The 18,372-nt window shown below is 40.6% G+C and overlaps 1 protein-coding gene across 8 annotated transcripts in view; it reads right to left on the reverse strand.

The window, feature by feature from the left end:
* Tlk (Tousled-like kinase) overlaps positions 1-18,372 on the reverse strand; it is a 474,415-nt gene that overhangs the window by 318,865 nt on the left and 137,178 nt on the right. The window contains exon 1 of one of the 8 annotated variants that reach the window (XM_076205684.1): positions 13,370-13,525. The exons of 6 other annotated variants lie outside the window; for them this stretch is intronic. The gene's annotated coding sequence lies outside the window, so the exon portion shown is untranslated. Of the gene's footprint in view, positions 1-12,945; positions 13,526-18,372 lie in introns of those variants that run through there. One more of the 8 variants, XM_076205683.1, reaches the window with a different exon arrangement.

Here is an 18,372-nt window from a genome sequence, read left to right on the forward strand (position 1 = left end):
TTTCTATCCACTTCCAAATTAAATCTACTTCCTGACAAATGGATGGATGGAGTGAAAGGGGCTTTACAAAAGATGGGGTGAAAGGGGCTTTACAAAAGAGAGGAATGTCTGTAGAGGAAGGACGGGAGAGGACAGAAGATAGGGGTGAATGGAGAAGGGTTGTGTATAGATGAGGCTGTGATGCATGAGGGGGAGTGAGTGGGGAATGGGGGGTGAGGGAGTATGTATGAGAAAAAATTTGACGCAGCCCGAAGGGATTTCTCCCCATCTTCTCCTTTCCTGCATGAGGGGACAGAGAGGGGGGGGTCGCCGAATTTATGAAGCAGCCTTGCTGTGGATGTGCTGTGTCTTGCGACACTGCTTCTGACCCAGGACAGTGGACAGGATGCAGGGATCACCAGTCATCCAGGAGGTGCCAAGATAGGAGGGAGGGAGGAGGGAGGGAGGAGGGAGGGAGGAGGGTGGAGGGGAGTGGAATACATAGGAAATGGAATGGGTGGGAGTGATTTCTATGCCTTTTTCTTTTTGGCTACCCCCCATGTAAGGGGGAAAAAGCCTTTGGTATATGTATATATGTATGTATGTACTTCCTGACAGTTTGATACCATAATTTCTTGTCTAGTTCACAGTGTGAAAATTTTGTCAATTCCCTTTGGAATCTTAAAGACCTGTATCAAACTGCCCGAGTCTTTGCCTTTTTTGGGAAAATAGATTCATATTTTAGTCAATTTTTGTACAATTTATTTCTGATATTTGGAATCAGTTTTGTGGCTCACCATTGTACTTCTTTTTTCAATCTGTCAATGTCTAATGAGATTCAGTGACCATACCAACACAGCATATTCTAAATGTGGATGAACTAATAATTTTTATAGTTTGTTAACAACAAATGAACTTTTAAAATCTAAACACTGTGCAATCAGGACTGGCTAGTGAGGTTGCTTAATGTGTGTTTAACCACTTCATACATACATATACCACAGGCTTTTTCCCCCTTACAAGGGAGGTAGCCAAAAAACAAAGGCATGAAAACCATTCCCACCCATTCCATCCCTAATACACTCCACTCCCCTCCACCCTCTACCCTCCCTCTTATCTTGCCACCTCCTGGATGACAGGTCATCACCTGCATCTTGTCCAATGCCCTGGGTCAGAAGCAGTGACTCAAGACACAGCACATCCACAGCAAGGCCGCTTCATTAAATCGGCAACCCCCCCTCTCCATCCCTTCATGCAGAACAGGAGAAGACAGGGAGAAATCCATTCAGGCTGCGTCAAACTTTTCTCCTACATACTACCTCCCCCCATCCATTCCACCTAATGCATCACATCATCCATATACAACAATTTTCCATTCACCCATCTTCTGTCCTCTCTTGTCCTTCCTCAACAGACACTCTCCTCTTCCCCAAAGCCCTTTCACCCCATCCATCCATCTCATCATAGGTCGCCCCCTCATGTTCACTCCCTCCACATCTGCCTTCCATACCTCTTTTACTAGTCTTTCTTCACTCATTCTTTCCATGTGTCCAAACCATCCTAATACTCTTTCATCCACCCTATCTCCCAACTCCCTTACCAACCCCGTTCTTCTCCTCACCTCCTCATTTCTCACTCTATCTAGCCTAGTAACCCCCATCATACTTCTCAGACACTTCATCTCAAACACATTCAAACTCCTTCTCTCTTCCTCTTTTATGTTCCATGTTTCTGCCCCATACAGTGCTGTTGGCACAATCACTCCTTCATACAATCTCCTCTTAGCATCCATTCCAAAATGTCTATTTCTCATTAAAGTTTTTAATCCACCAAGGCATTTACTTGCTTCTCTCAATCTACATTCTACCACTTCAGCACTACTCAAATTCTTGTGTGCAGCATTAGCTGCCTTGTGGCTAACTGTTGTACTTTTTTGCAATCTGTCAATGTCTAATGAGATTCGGTGACCATACCGATACATCACATTCTAAAAGTGGATGAACTAATAATTTATATAGTTTGTTAACAACAAATGAATTTCTAAAAGCTAAACATAGAGCAAACAGAACTGGCTAGTGAGGTTGTTTAATGCGTGTTTAACCACTTCAGTACTACTCAAATTCTTGTGTGCAGCACTGGCTGCCAGATGTAATTTGTGTCACACTACTCTACTCGCATTATAAAATATAGTCACTGCTGTATTACTCATTCTCTTTTACTCAGTAATAATAAACATTGAATTGGGGGGGGGGGAACTCATGTAAAGAAAAAAAAAAAAATATATATATATATATATATATATATATATATATAATCAAGATGCCGGCATCCTCATGTACCCACTTGCACCACGTAATGCCTACGTAGGCATCATCGTACTGAAGCGGTTAAGGGAGGGTAAAGTGCCAGAGGACTGCAGAAGTGCCTATATGTTTCTGCTTTACAAGGGAAATGGGGACAAATGTTATTGTAGTAGTTTCAGAGGGATCAGTTTGTTCAATGTAGTTGGGGATGGGAGGGTTTTAATTGGGGGGATTAGGAGAGGAACAGTGTGGGTTTACGAAAGGTAGGGGGTTGCGTGGACCAGATTTTTGTAGTAAGGCAATTATATGAGAAAGCTTTAGCAAAAGGTAAGGATGTTTTTTGGGCATTTATGGATTTGGAAAAAGTTTATGACAGAATTGACAGGACGGTCCAGTCCCGAGCCCCCGCCCGTCGCCCGAGGTAGGTGGAGGAAGGGTCATCCTGGGGTTCGCCCCTCACGGAAGCGCCTCTCCTTCCCTTCGCCCTCGGAGCGGCGTCTAGCCTTTGCGCGGTGGCCCAGGTACTGTGGGAAGTTTTGCAGATATATGGGACTGGGGTGTTGTTAAGGGCAGCAGTCAAGAGTTTTTACAAGAGCAGTAGAGCCTGTGTTAGAATGGGAAATGGAGAGAGCGTAAAGTGGTTTGAGGTAAATGTGGGACTGCAACAGGGTCATGTCATGTTGCTGTGACTGTTCAATGTGTACATGGATTGGGTGGTGTGGGAGACAAAGGTGAGGATAATGGGCAGGGGACTGGAGATGGTTAAAGATGTAAAAAAGTAGGAGGTGAGCCAGTTATTGTTTGCAGACAACGCTACACTTGTGGCAGGGTCAGAGGGGGGATTAAGACAGAGTTTGGAAAGGTATGCAATAGGAGAAAGTTGAAGGTAAATGTGGGTAAAAGGAAGGTGATGAAATATACAAGGGTAGTGGATGGCGGTGATTTGGAAGCAAGTCTTAACCTCTTCCATAAGATGACGCCTATGTAGGCATCATTAAGCATGAGCGGGTATACAGTGTTGATGTCCTGATTATATTTATTTTGAAGTTGTAGCTGAGTTACCCTCAAATTCTGTAAACTGGCTTGATCACATTTTCGGTGTTTATTATTACTCAGTGAAAGAGAATAAGTAAATCAGTAATGACTATTTTATAACATGAGTATTGTGAGGCATCATCAAATCATCATACATCAGGCATCTGATGCTTCATGCCAGAATATGACTTGTATTGAAGAGGTTAAGGGAGAGGGCTGAAGGAGGTTGACAGCTTTAGGTATTTGGGGTCAGATGTGGCAGAAAATGGAGGAGTGAAGGTAGAAATAAATTGGAGATGGAGACAAGTAAATGCCTTGGGGGATTAAAAAGTGTCATGAGAAATAGGCACCTGGGAATAGATGCAAAGAGGAGAGTGTATGGAGTGACTGATGATGGCTTTGTATGGGGCAGAGACTTGGAGTTTAAGAAAAGCCATGAGAAAAAGTTTAAATGTGTTTGAAATTAAAAATATAGGCTGGATAGAGTGCGAAACAAGGAACATAAGAATAAAGGAAACCGCAAGAGACCATAAGGCCTACACTAGGTAGCTCCATGTCCATTACCACCTGCCATCCCCATCCATAAAGTTGTCTAACCGTTTCTTAAAACAACCGATAGTTTCAGTGCTCACTACATGGTTATTAAGTATATTCCATCCATTGATCACTCTATTAGTAAACCAGTTCTTACCCATTTCCTTCTTAAATTTGTCCAATCTAGATCCATTACTGCAAGTCCTGCCCTGTTGTCTTAATATGATAACCTTGTTTGCACCACCCTTGTTAAAGCCTTTGATACACTTGAACACCTCTATTAGATCACCCTGCACTCTGCATCTTTCTAGAGTGTAAGTTAAGGTGCCTATGCACCTCCTCGTAGGGTAAATTTCGGAGTCCATGTGATCAATACAGTTCGCAGAATCTGGGGATAACTATGTACTACAAAAGAAGAAGAAGAATAATATATATATATATATATATATATATATATATATATATATTCTTGTTCTTCTTTTGTAGCTGTACATATTATATATATATATATATATATATATATATATATATATATATTTATATATACACACATATGCATACATTCATATATATTATATATATATACATACATATAACACACACACATATACATACATATATATTCATACATATAACACACACACATATATATATATATATATATATATATATATATATATTACATATATACGTACATGTTCATATATATATATATACACACATACATATTATATATATATATATACATATATATACATATACATACATATATATATACATATATATACATACATATATATATATATACATATATATACATATACATACATATACATATATATATATATATATATATATATATAGTACTCGACAAGAAAGTACGGACGGGGCCGCCACCGTTCGTACTTCTTTGTCCACAATGGAAAGACCCTAGCGGGGGGGTGGGGGTAAATGATATGGACAAGGAAGTGCGAACGTACAAGTGGACGGAGCTAAGGGTAGGGTTTATGACGCATGCTATCAATCATCCCTCAGTTGCCTCTTAGCCTTCGTGGGGAGGTTTTTTTGTTCCGTGAGTGTTCTGGTGATGCCACCTAGGCGGTCAGTGTTTTTAGCAGACAGAGGTGCTTTCTAGCCTTAATATGGGCAAGAACAAGTATTTATCACAAGAGACAATAACCCAGATCATAGCTTTACATAAATCTGGTCACCAAAGGAAATAATAGGGCAGGTTGGGGTTGGCAAGACATCTGTGTGCAAGTGGGTTGCCATTTTTAAGAAGGAAGGTGGCTGTGACACACCCGGTTACAAACCAAGGAAAAAGTACCCCAAAAAGACATCCCCTCATGCTACTAATGTTATCAAGAGACAGTTAGAGCATAATCCACGTGTTACTGCCAGAAAAATAAAAGGAAGTAACCCGGGACTCTTTGGGAAGGTTAGTGTGCAAACAGTTAGCCGCCGCATTCACGACCTTGGGTACAAAAGCCACTGCCCGGTGAAGAAGCCTCTTCTCACTCTTAACCAGAGGCGCCATAGGGTCGAGTTTTGCAAGAAATATCTTCAGTGGGATGATGACAAATGGCTGGATATTCTCTGGACCAATGAGTCTACCTTTACTGTGACTGGCAATAGGGGTGGAAACGTGTATCAGCGTGCGGGTAGCGACCCTCTTGACCCCCGGTACATTCAACAAATAGTGGAACACCCTGATTCTCTCATGGTATGGGGAAGTTTTAATGGAAGAGGACTTGGGAACCTTCTTGTACTACCAAAAAATGTAAAAGTGAACCAATATGTTTATTATGAACTCTTAAATGACCACTTGGAGGATTCTTTTAATAGCTCAGGTGCTAACATCTTTCAACAAGATCACGCCCCAGCCCACATTGCTCGTAGTGTTACTCAGTGGCTTAAAGACTGCCATATACCTTACATAGCAGACTGGCCAGGCAATAGTCCTGACATAAACCCAATAGAAAACCTGTGGAACCACATTAAACAAGACCTGCAGGGTAAAGATACGACCTCTGTGCCCAAGCTCGAGGCAGCCATTCGCCAATCCTGGGCTAGTATAACCCCTGCACATCTTGCCAAATACACCACTTCCATTCCAAACTGCCTTCGTGAGATCATTGCATGTAAAGGCCACCCATCAAAGTATTAGAGGTATGAAGTGAGCTTTTGTTTATTGATTTATGACTCATTCATTCTCCTCATCACTCATTCTCGCTAACTGTTCGTACTTCCTTGTTAAGCACTGTGTGTATATATATATATATATATATATATATATATATATATATATAATCAAGACACTAATGACGGCATCATGTACCCACTCGTGCCTCATGATGCCTACATACACATACCGGTAGTACTGAAGTGGTTGAGATTAATTTAACAGTGAGAATCCCCATATTCTCCACTGGAAACATATAGCAATCCTTGAACAAGGTTATTTTAGAACAAGGTATGGCAGAAAGGAGTACCAATCTGATCTATAAAAATTGAGGATGTCTCTTCAACCCCGTGTACAGTACACTTTGATGTGCTGTAACTCAGAATTAAAAAAAATTCTACAACAAAGAAATTATCAGATATAAATATCTTAATTCATTTAAAAAATTATAAATCTATAATTTATTTCAAGGTCTTTAACTCTATGAAAGCAGTTTTTCAATCTTCAACATGTGAATTATACAAAAAACTACCCAAAATATCTGCTGAATGCAGTAAACCCCCCCCCCCACACACATAAATTGTAGATTGAGAGAAGTGCCTTGGGGGATTAAAAAGTGTAATGAGAAATAGACACTGTATGAGGCAGAGACATGGAACATAAGGAAGAGTTTAAATGTATTTGAGATGAAGTGTCTAGGAAGAATGGTTGGGGTTACAAGGTTGGATAGGGTGAAAAACAAGGTGAGGAAGAGAGCAGGGGTGGAAAAGGAATAGGGAGATAGGGTTGATAAAAGAGTACTGGGATGGTTTGGACAGAAGGAAAGAATGAAAAATGAAATATAAGTAAAAGAGGTGTGGAAGGCAGAGGTGGATGGGTGAACAAGGATGAGATGAATAGATGGGGGTGAAAGGGGTGCTGAGCTAGAGGGGGATGTATGTCACGGAAGGAAGGAAGAAGACATTGTGTACAGATGACAATGTGATGGGAGTGGGTGAGTGGGTTGGAAAGTGGTTATGTGTGAATGATATTTTGATGCAACCCAAAGGGATTTCTCCCTGTCTTCTCCTTTTCTGGATGAGGGGATGGGGCACTGATTAAATGAAACAGCCTTGCTGTGGATGTACTGCAACTTGATGCATCGCCTCTGACCCAGGGTGATGGGCGAGATGCAGGGATGACCTGTCATCCATGAGGAGCCAAGATGAGAGAGGGAGGAGTGGTGGATGGGAGTGGAATGGGTGGGAGTGGAATATACCTTTTGACTTTGGCTGCCTCCCTGGGAAGGGAAATAGCCTTTGGTGTATCTGCATGTATGTATGTATGTATATATATATATATATATATATATATATATATATATATATATATATATATATATAGTATATATATCTATATATATATATATATATATATATATATTTTTTTTTTTTTTTTTTTTTTTTTACTACATGGACTGCAAAAAAATATCAACTAGTAATTTGCAGTATTTTTTTTCTATATTTCTGAAATACTAAAAAATGATCTGACTCCTAGTCTACTTTCAAAATCTTATTAGTATAAGTATACCTGTAGCCATTGCTATTTTTTTCACGGTTTCCTCATATCTAAAGGATGTGAAGAAATAAAAGTTTTCTTCATAGATGCATAAATATGTGGAATAGGTTTGATGATACTGCCCAAACTCAAACAATACATGAGTTCAAATCTAAATATGATAATTGGAAATCAAGGGTACAGATTAAGTTGGAACCATACATGAATTTGAGTCCAGGCATGTTTGAAAATTAGAGAATAGGAGAAGAGACCCAATGGGCATTGCTCCTTTCCTGTATACTACAATTAGGTAAATAACCTGCAGAAATAGTCTTTCATTAAAAGAAGTGGAGACTTTATCAAACTGCAATATCCTGTCCACTCCCAAACAAGATCTGATATGTAATTTTCTTCAATCAAACTTGAATTACTTTATTTGACAGCTAGTCTGTACCCTACTGAATTGGTCAATTTCTTCTTTCCTGCTAGTAAGGAATTTTTTTTTCTTTATCACTCATGTTTTTCTACGAGAAGATGAAGAGGAAGAAGAGGAAAGTAATGACCACAATAATAGTGCAACATATAAAAATAAAGAATGTGATCATGTGCTATGCTTCGCAATATACTAGTTTATGTGTCAAATACTACAGCTACAAATCAATGAAATGGCATGTTTATAAATGCTGTGTCCCTTGAACAGTTATATTCTTGGCAAGTTCTTTCTGATGTTCTGTCACGGATTACCTTGTTTTGTCCCTGTGCACTTTAGGGCATCTTTACTCCACCCTCTCCATTAACTGTATTTTGCCATAAACAGTGAGGCTAATATAATTTGATTCATAAGAACATAAGAATATGACTGCAAGTGACCATAAGGCCTACACTAGGCAGTTCCATGTCCATTACCACATGTCATCCCCATCCATAAGATTGTCTAACCATTTCTTAAAACAACCGATAGTTTCAGTGCTCACTACATGGTTACTAAGTCTATTCCATTCACTGACCACTTTATTAGTAAACTAATTCTTGCCTATTTCCTTCTTAATCTAAATTTGTCCAATTTAAATCCATTACTGTGAGTCCTGCCATGTCTTAATATGATGACCTTGTTTACCTCACCCTTGTTAAAGCCTTTGATCCACTTGAACACCTCTATTAGATCACCCTGCACTCTGTGTCTTCCCAAAGGGTGTAAGTTAAGGTGCCTAAGCCTTTCTTTGTAAGATAATCTTCTGAGCCCATATATCATTTTGGTCCTTCTCCTCTGTACTGACTCTAGTGAACTGATGTCCAATTTATAAGGGGGAGACCAAAACAGTGCTGCATAGTCAAGGATGGGTCTAACATTAGATACATACACACATACATATACCAAAGGCTTCTTTCCCCCTCACACAGGAGGTAGCCCATGTAAGGGGGATAAATACCTCTGTACTTCTATTTGTGACCATCCTAGCAATGAAACCGAATGCGCTGTTAGCTTTATTCCTGATCCCAATGCACTATTACCTGGACTTAAGGTCAGGACTCACTAGAACTCCCAAGTCTCTCTCGCACTCAGTTTTCTCTAAAAAAAAATGTTATCTAAGCTATATCTGTTTTTTGGGGGTTGTGTAGCTCTACATTTAACCACTTCAGTATGAGTCAAATTTTTGCACACAGCATCGGCTGTCATATGAATGATGCTTCATACTACTCCCATTATAAAATATAGTCACTGTTGTATTACTCGTTCTCTTTTACTCTGAGTAATAATAAACTCAGAAAACATTATCAAACCAGTTTACAGAATATGGGGTAACTCATGTAAAACCATAAAAAATATATATATATATATAAAATCAAGATGCCGACATCCTCGTGTACTCACTCCTCATGATGCCTACATATATGGCATCGTACCAAAGTGGTTAACACGCTGCACTTTGAGATACTGAAGTCCATTTACCATTTCACCAACCATGTGAACAATTTGTTAAGATCATCCTGCAGAATCTCAGCATTGTCTCCTGACCTAATTAGGCTTCCTGTTTTATTGTCTGCAAACTTACTAACATCACTATTAATCCCATTGTCCAAGTCATTTATGTACATAATGAACAATATGGGACCCAAAACTAAACCCTGGGGAACTCCACTAGAAATATTCCCCTATTTAGATTTTACACCATTTATGGTGACCCACAACTTTCTGTTACTGACCCAAGCTCTAATTCATTCTAACACTTTTCCTATGCTATGGGCTTTGATTTTACTTAGTCTTTGGAGGTTCACCTTGTTGAACGCTTTGCTAAAGTCAAGTTAAATAATATCATAACTATCATTGTTATCCGATGTCTTATATATGTTAGTGTAAAAAGATTTGATTTGATTTGATCTGATTTTATTCCGATTTAATCATACATACAATAAAATACAATACAGGTAAGACTCATATCATACATAGTAAATATAATTGTACATCCGAGGATGGCACAGAAAGTCAAAAGACTTATTTCCACTGTGGTCCTCATAAAAAATGACATATTAACTAGGAAAAGATTGTCATAATAAAAGCTAGGTTGACTAGAGAGAGAGAGAGAGAGAGAGAGAGAGAGAGAGAGAGAGAGAGAGAGAGAAAAAAAAAAAAAAAAAAAAAGACTAACATGACTTACCCTTGGAGAAACCATGCTGTGAGCCACAAATCAAATTATGTCTCTCGAGATGATCTCCGAGTCCATTAACTATTATTGATTCAAGCATTTTACCTATAAATGATGTCAAACTGATTGACCTGTAGTTGCATATAAACAATCTATTTCCCTTTTTGAAAACAGGAACAACTTTTGCCTGCACCCACGCAATAAGGGGCATTTAGACGGTCAAACGGTTTGACAACCCGGTTTGTCAAACAAGTGTTTGAAGTGATGTTTGACCATGTGAATAGGGTATTTGGTTGTCAAACACGTTCGACAAACGTGTTTGACGACCAAATACCCCATTCACATGGTCAAACATCACTTCAAACACTTGTCTGACAAACCAGGTTTGTCAAACTGTTCGACCGTGTAAATGGCCCTATAGGCACAAAACCAGTGTCTACCGACTTATTAAATATTTCTGTTAACTAGTCACAGATTTCAAATTTACATTCTTTAAGCAATCTCAATTTTTTTTTGTCTGGACCCAGGGTTTTTGTAGCTAAAATCTTTCAATCTGCTTGACTACTTCCTTACTTATGCTGATATTTGATAGTCTACTTTCTTCATCCCCACTGAAAATCGGATCAGTCTCCTAAGTAAACACCAAGAGAAAAAATTTGTCAAATGGCTCATTCATTTTTTCCACCGATTCTATCATGACATTTACATTGTTTTTAATTGGGCCTATCCTTTCCTTATTTTTTGTTCTGTAGAGATGAAAGAAACCCTTAGGGTTAGATCTAGCTTGTCTAGCAACGTTAATTTCATAGTAATGTTTCGCTGTGTGTGTTCTTCTTAACCAGTCTTGCCATATTGCTATATTTAGATCTAAGGCGTGTTTCCCCATTTTTTATTCTTGTGTAAAGTCCTCTTTTCATTCCGATCTCATATTTCAGCCTGTTCATCATCCATTTGGGAGTATTACTATTCTTCTGTATTGACTTGAGGTGAATAAATCTATTTTGTGTATTTAGAATTAAATCTAGAAGCTCGCTGGCTGAGTGGGTTAGGGTGCCATTACTTGTGGCGATAGTGATTCGAACCCCACCACCGGCGAAGTTGAACCAAGGGCATGGTTCAATAAATTCCGAGCTACAAAGCCCTCTGTAAGGGGCACCGTCCTAGCATTCTGAGAGGGGGGAGTGTGTGAAGTTAAACCATATCATCATCAGAATTAAATCTGTTAGGTTACTGTACATTATATCCAAAATGCTGACCAGACTGTTGACCTTGTACTTGTAAATGACCTGACCCAAGGTGAGCATATTGCCCTCCATGACCCGACTCCTGACCATGCTAACAATGTCCGGACTGAGCATGTATCTTATTCCATCACAGCTCCCTGGCTCAGTCTTGTACTCGTAAGTGACCAAATGTCTTAAATACTTTCTCATCTTATCAAAATTGGCTCTCCTGAAGTCCAGTTCTAGAATGTTATTCATACTATCTAATTCTTCCCAAATCATATTGAATCCTATTTCTTGATGATTGCTAGAGCCTACTATCTCCCACTTTTACATTTCTCATCAGGTGCTCATTATTAGTTAAAAGTAAGTCCAGTGTATTCTCTCCCCTCATAGGATCAGTAATAATTTATTTTAGGAAATTATCCTGCACCACACCTAAGAAATTTTGCACTTCCTAATCTATTAAAATTTCCCGGTCAATGCTTCTACAATTAAAATCTCCATGTTTACATTTTTGTATTGGGACGTTCTGTGAATTTCATGAATCAGGGGACCAGTCTGCTTAATGCTGAGATTAGGTCTATATAGGACACCAATAAGTTTCTTATTCTTGCCTATAATCTCAGACTCCACCGACATAGATTCTGTACTATCCTCTTCCTTAATCAAATTATTGATAATACAATTTATAGCATTTTTAATGAAGAGTGCTACTCCCCAAAATGGCAACTGCTGACTAATGGGGTCTGAGTAGACACCATATGAAGATGAAACTTTTTTTTAAAGTAAATTTTGCTTGAAGTTTTTTCAAGTAAATGTACTTGAAAAAACTTCAACAAGCAAAACATTGTACTCATGTTTCCTCATATGGTGCCTACTCTAACTCTAATATAACATAGTTATAGTAATTTTTTACTGTGAATATTTCCTATTGAAAAACTCATCTCTTATAAGCAAAACAGAAAAGTACAAATATTTGCATGCTGGAAAGCACAATGATACCAATAAATTTCAGCTGTACATAATGCTGTCAACTCAAAATAACTGCCACAAATCAAACCCTCTGAGATCGACAATAAATATCCAATAATTCAAGGTACTTTGAATTCAAGTTTGTAGAATTTTTACCAAGTTTCCATTTCTCCCAAAATATATGATAAAACACAACATGTTAGTTACAAACAACAATGCTGCATGTAAACTGATAGACAAGATACTGATTTATGGCATGCATAACTACCAACAACATTCTGCACATCAAACCAAGTATAGCTTAAATTCTAATTAACACACCTCTCTCACAATGGCAAACAAACTACTTTCTATGGAGAATGAACCATCTAAACCAAGGATAATGCAAGCTCAACATAGCTATGTCGTATTAGTATCACTGTGAATAAGCAACATGCACCAACAGTGCAAAAGCAGTGGCAGAAAGATTGTGAAATATCACTACATAACACCTCGAAGTAGGCCTACTTCATATAGTATTAGCACATTATTACCTCCTAGATTTCCCCTTTCCCTTAGGTTTTGAGCTTCTGGAGTCGCATAACAAGCATTGGGAGTCACGAAACATTTGAAGGAAGATGTTTTCACTGCAGTGGAGACAATTTTGAAATAGGAGACACAGGCTGCCTCTACGGAGTTGATTTGGTGCTCGAGGTATACCGAGGTCCTTCCGCCATCATGTCTCGAGACAATACGTGGACGTGGTCGCTTTAGTGGAGACTATTCCCCTTTGTTCAACACCGTACATATATTAGCACTGTAACAATTGATCTAATTTTCCACTTCACGTGTATTTTGACGAATGCAAAGCAGCTTATGGGAAATGTTTACCAATGATGGTCGGCATCTTGCCACGGGCTTGGACCCAAATCGAAAAGATATCGCAGTATTCATTCACTTCTTAAAATAATCACTTACATTATCGATTGAAGTAACGTGGCAGACATCTCCTTGTTTGACACTTTAGCAATTACAAGTTCACGATTACAGAAAATCGATAAAAATTGCAAAACCCTCAATCCCTCCTCCGTCAACAATGACCTGTATGAAATGCACTCATGGCAAACGGCTACTAACAGAAAACGCAACCACTGACAAAGGGAATACTATAAAAATAACACCTAGCCACCCTCTACCAATAATTAATTTGGTAAAGACCGGCCACCGGAAACAGGAAATTCGTAGATGAAGAAACTAATGGAAAATGGTGCAGTATCAGTGGCCTTCACATGACGTCCACTTACCACCCCGTTATAATATTCCTCACACTTGACCTCAAGTGCCAATCTTAAAGCATGGTTCATATATGAAATGATCACATATAATATACTGAGGAAAAGGTATGAGATTCACCACCACGATTTTGGATCATGTGTTGCACGTGCACATGTTGACCAAATTGCAATATATAATTGCACTGCACCTGTAATTGACAGGAAAACATGTACGCTCGTGAACCGTCTTTTTCTCCAACATGTCTAGTTTTGAATTCACACTTTAATTCTAAGTTGGACGACATTATCACCCAAACTATTCTAGGAGTTTATGCATCTGCATGGAGAATTGTGTGAACATCCTTCAGACGATCCTGTCCTAGACCACGAAATCTTTTATGTCGATTTTATCTGCTACCTTTAATAACCTGAACAGTAAGATCATGTAACACTTCTCTTCTCTCTTTTAATGGTGCTATGCCCACTGTTTTTAAAATAATTGTAATACAAAGGAAAGGGGTTGTACTCGTCAGGTACAGTATCTTTATATCCATCTATCGTACCTGGAATTGAATTTGTTTACGGTTTATACTGGCCTATGTCTTCCTTTGAGCTATTCCAGCAGTGACTCAAAAGAAAAACCAGTAAGATGGGTGTGGGTTGGAGGAAATGGAAGGAAGAGGAAGAGTAATGTGATAATAATTGTAAAAATATGATATGACGAAATAATGAAAAATAAAAGAACGAGAGGCAATGGCATGGTAAAGGGCGGAGAGAGGGTGGGAGTGGAGTAGGGTTGAGAGGGTAGCTGGTGGATGAATGGAAGGGATAAAGGAGACTGAGAGATAATGGAAAAAAAGAACCAACATGAAGGGGAGAAAGGTGGTTCGAAGGGGGTGGTGGAGTAGAAGGAAAAGAAGAGACGGGCAATGAGTGGACCTAAACGAGACGAAGGAGGGAAGGGGGGGGGAGGAGGTACCATACGTGAGAGGAGGACAGGCTTTTCAAACGGGGAAGAGGTCAAAGCATGGCAGGGGATGCCAGGGAGCGACCGGGACAAAGGGGAGACGGGTTGGGATGGCAGAGAAGAACCACAGGGGAACGAAGGAGTCGAGGCCTGGCGGAGAAGAGAGACCCAAAGGGAGTAGGAGCAATTTTACAAGTGAACTAGTGGAAGGGAGTGGGGGGGGGGGGTTGAGGAGAACGGGAGACAGGGATGGGTGGGAATATGACATCACGTTCTGCTCCCCCTGCCTGCCTAACCCCAACAACTTTGTGGAAGGTGGTCGGGGCCCTCGGGACCGACCACCTTCCAATCATCATCACCATCAAAACATGATATACTTCAGTTGGCCACAGGCACATACACCAATGACATGAGAGCAAACTGGGAACCTTCCACTGAAGAGAAAGAACAACAATTTGAGACACAAAGCAGTACACCAATCACAGACATAGACGCTGTTGCGCACACCTTCAGTACATTCGTACAAAACGCAAAGAAATACATCCCCAGAGGCAACAAAAATCACACAACCCAAACTTCACAGTAGAAATCCAAGGCCTCACCAGACAATACAACAAACTTAAACACAATGCCCCCACACCTACCCCTCAAAACATAGCAGACCAAATACAAACATCAAACACTGATATCAACAACATGCATGAAGAAAATAAATTGGCAGACATTTGTTAACACACATATGAAACAAACACCAGAAAACTCTGCAAGACACCCAGCACCATTACACTATCCAGCAGTAATACAATACGCTCTCGCACAGCAATAACCACAACAACAGTCAACTTACCCTCAAACAGACAAGTAAACATACTCATAAACAATTTTGCACAGGCAAGCCATCTCACCCCTCACCCTGACGACCACACAGCATTTGACGTAACAAAGACTTCCCACAGACTCAGACTACACACCTTTCACAGACAGCCATACGAAACATATAATTCATAACCTCAAGCACATCCACCTAAAGCACATTGGACCACAAGGTATACATGCACTCACCAACACTGCAAACTACAGCTATTCACACAACACTATATATCTGGCATCTGGAAGCATGGGCAAATCATCACCATCCCTAAACCCAACAAAGACCCAACAGTTCGAGCATCACACTGCCCAATTACATTTCTCTGTACTCCTTCCAAAATCACAGAATGCCTTATACTACAACTAGTACACCACATATTCCACTTGCTGAATTACAACACGGTTTTAGACCACTACACTCCACAAACACTCTTCTGATAAATCTCACACAAAGAGTTTTCGATGGCATAAATTCCGATAAGCCTCTACACAGAACACTTCTCATAACAATAGACACTAGTAAGACTTTTGATGCCATCCCCAGTTACAACCTCATAAATAAATGGCCTAAAAGGTCTGTGTCGGCATGCTCTTCCCTTATAAATATACAATACGGACATGCCAATAATCAGGCAGGTACATCACACACCAGATACTTTTAAGAACGAAGTACCACAGGGGTCAGTTCTATCCTCCACAGTCTTTAATTCATACATACACGATATACCCACACCCGACTACTTCAGAAATACAAATATCTTCTTACGCAGCAGACATAACAGTTACATGCACACACCGTAGTGCAGACAAAGCTGCAGAAATACTACAACCAGATCTCGACACACTCAACACCTGGTTCATTACAAATAGGCTAAAAATATCTCCAATCAAATCTGGCACACCTCTCACCAACTGGACAGCAGAACACAAATACAAATCATGCCTCTTTATCAACAACACTTATACCACACACACATGCACTCAAGCTTCCTGGCGTAACATACGATGCATCCATGTCATTCAAATAACATATCACAAACATAAAGACTAAATGCACACCTAGACTAACGCGCTTAAATCAATTGCAGGAATAACATTTGGACAAAACAAACAATTACTACACCACAGCACCATACAAAACAAAGTCCTGGAGACAATTATAGGCTGCACAAATACAATACCTACAGACCTTTTACACCATGAAAGGAAAGTCCTCAAAGTCAAGGATCACCTTGGCATGAGAGGCACACAAACACTTGCCGCAGCCTCCACAAACACAGCACACCCAACACACTACATAGCAGAACACCCGAACACGCCAAGAAACATCAACATAACACCTAAATACCTATATCACACACAAATACCCTCTTCTCTTCCTCCACAACCACCAGACACCAGCCTCCAGAAGCACAGCCATAATCATATCATTCACTGCCCCACCAACAAACTGCACGCCAGACCCCCTGATATCCTTCCTTCTGAATCCTCTCTCATCCGAAAGGTCCACCTGGCCAGGCTGCGGTGCGGCCACCATTTGACCCTTCTTAGCTACCAGAGGAGGCAGATAACGTTCAGGATGTAATGCTCCATCCCATCCTATACAACACATTATGGAAGACTGCACTGTACACAGTCATGCACGCCAACAACACAATATACACTCTATAAAGGATTTGTGGGAAAACCCCGTTCCGGCCGCGGCGTTCTTCAGAGAGGCGGGACTTCTCTCGGGCTGACAGTCTAAGGAAAGACAACAGCAACAACAGAAAGGGTAGGCGGAGGTGGAGATGGAAGAGAAAGGAAGAAAAGAAGGAGAAGGAGGAAGAAAAGAAGGAGCAGGAGGAAGAAAAGAAGGAGGAGGGAGGGCATGTAGCAGCGCCAGAGGAAAGGATTATTCGGATTACTACTACCTATTACTACTACTACTACTACTACTACTACTACCACTACCACTGCTACATGATAAAAACAGAGATGATATCAAGGGTCTTTGGTGGTGGAGGCAGTGTTGGTGGAGGCAATGGTGGTAGTGGTGGTGGAAGTTTTGACACCGGCAAAGATGATCATCATGATAATCATGTGAAGACGGTAGTGGTGGTGGTGGTGGTGGTGGTGGTGGTGGTGGTGGTGGTGGTGGTGGTGGTGGTGGAGGAGGAGGAGGAGGGAAGGAGGAGAGAAAGAGTGAAAGGGGGAAGAGGAACGGGGGAAAAAGGGGGGTAGGCAGAAGAGGAGAAAGAGATAAAGAGGAGAGGGTAGGAGGAGGAATTGGAGTAGGGAGGAAGGGGAGGAGGATGAAGAAGGGGTGGGAGGGGGAGGACAAGGATGAGGGGAGTAGGGAGGGAGGAAAAGGAAAAGGGGGTGGGAAGAGAAGGGGGAGGAAGAGTATATGGAGTAGATGTAGGAGCAAGGATTACTTTGTGGGCCGTGCTACGTAGGTAGGGAAGGAAAGGAAAGGAAATAAAGGCAGAGGAAATCAGCTCGAGGACAAACGGAAGGGCACATAAGAAGGAAAGGGGAAATAGTGACAATGAAAGAAAGGAAAGGGAAAGGGAAGAGGGGGAGAGAGGGCAATGGAGGGAGGGAGGGAGGGAAGGAGGAGGAGGAGGAGGAGGAGGAGGAGGAGGAGAAGGAGGAGATCGTCTGAGTGGTGTGAGAGCGGATGGAGGAATCAAGCCACGGATGGATAAAAAAACAAAAAAACGACGCGAACAATTGAAGACATAGAGACGGATGGGGGAGTAGACCTATTGGGTGAGGTGAGGAGGGTAGGAACAGAAGGAAGGAGGGGAAAGACTCAGCCGGAGGAGGAGGAGGAGGAGGAGGAGGAGGCAGGAGCGGAGAAGAGGCACAAAAAGGAAACGGATGCT

The sequence above is a fragment of the Oratosquilla oratoria genome, chromosome 22 (genome assembly GCF_046742065.1).
Source record: "Oratosquilla oratoria isolate Oo_2021 chromosome 22, ASM4674206v1, whole genome shotgun sequence".
NCBI lineage: Eukaryota > Metazoa > Arthropoda > Malacostraca > Stomatopoda > Squillidae > Oratosquilla > Oratosquilla oratoria.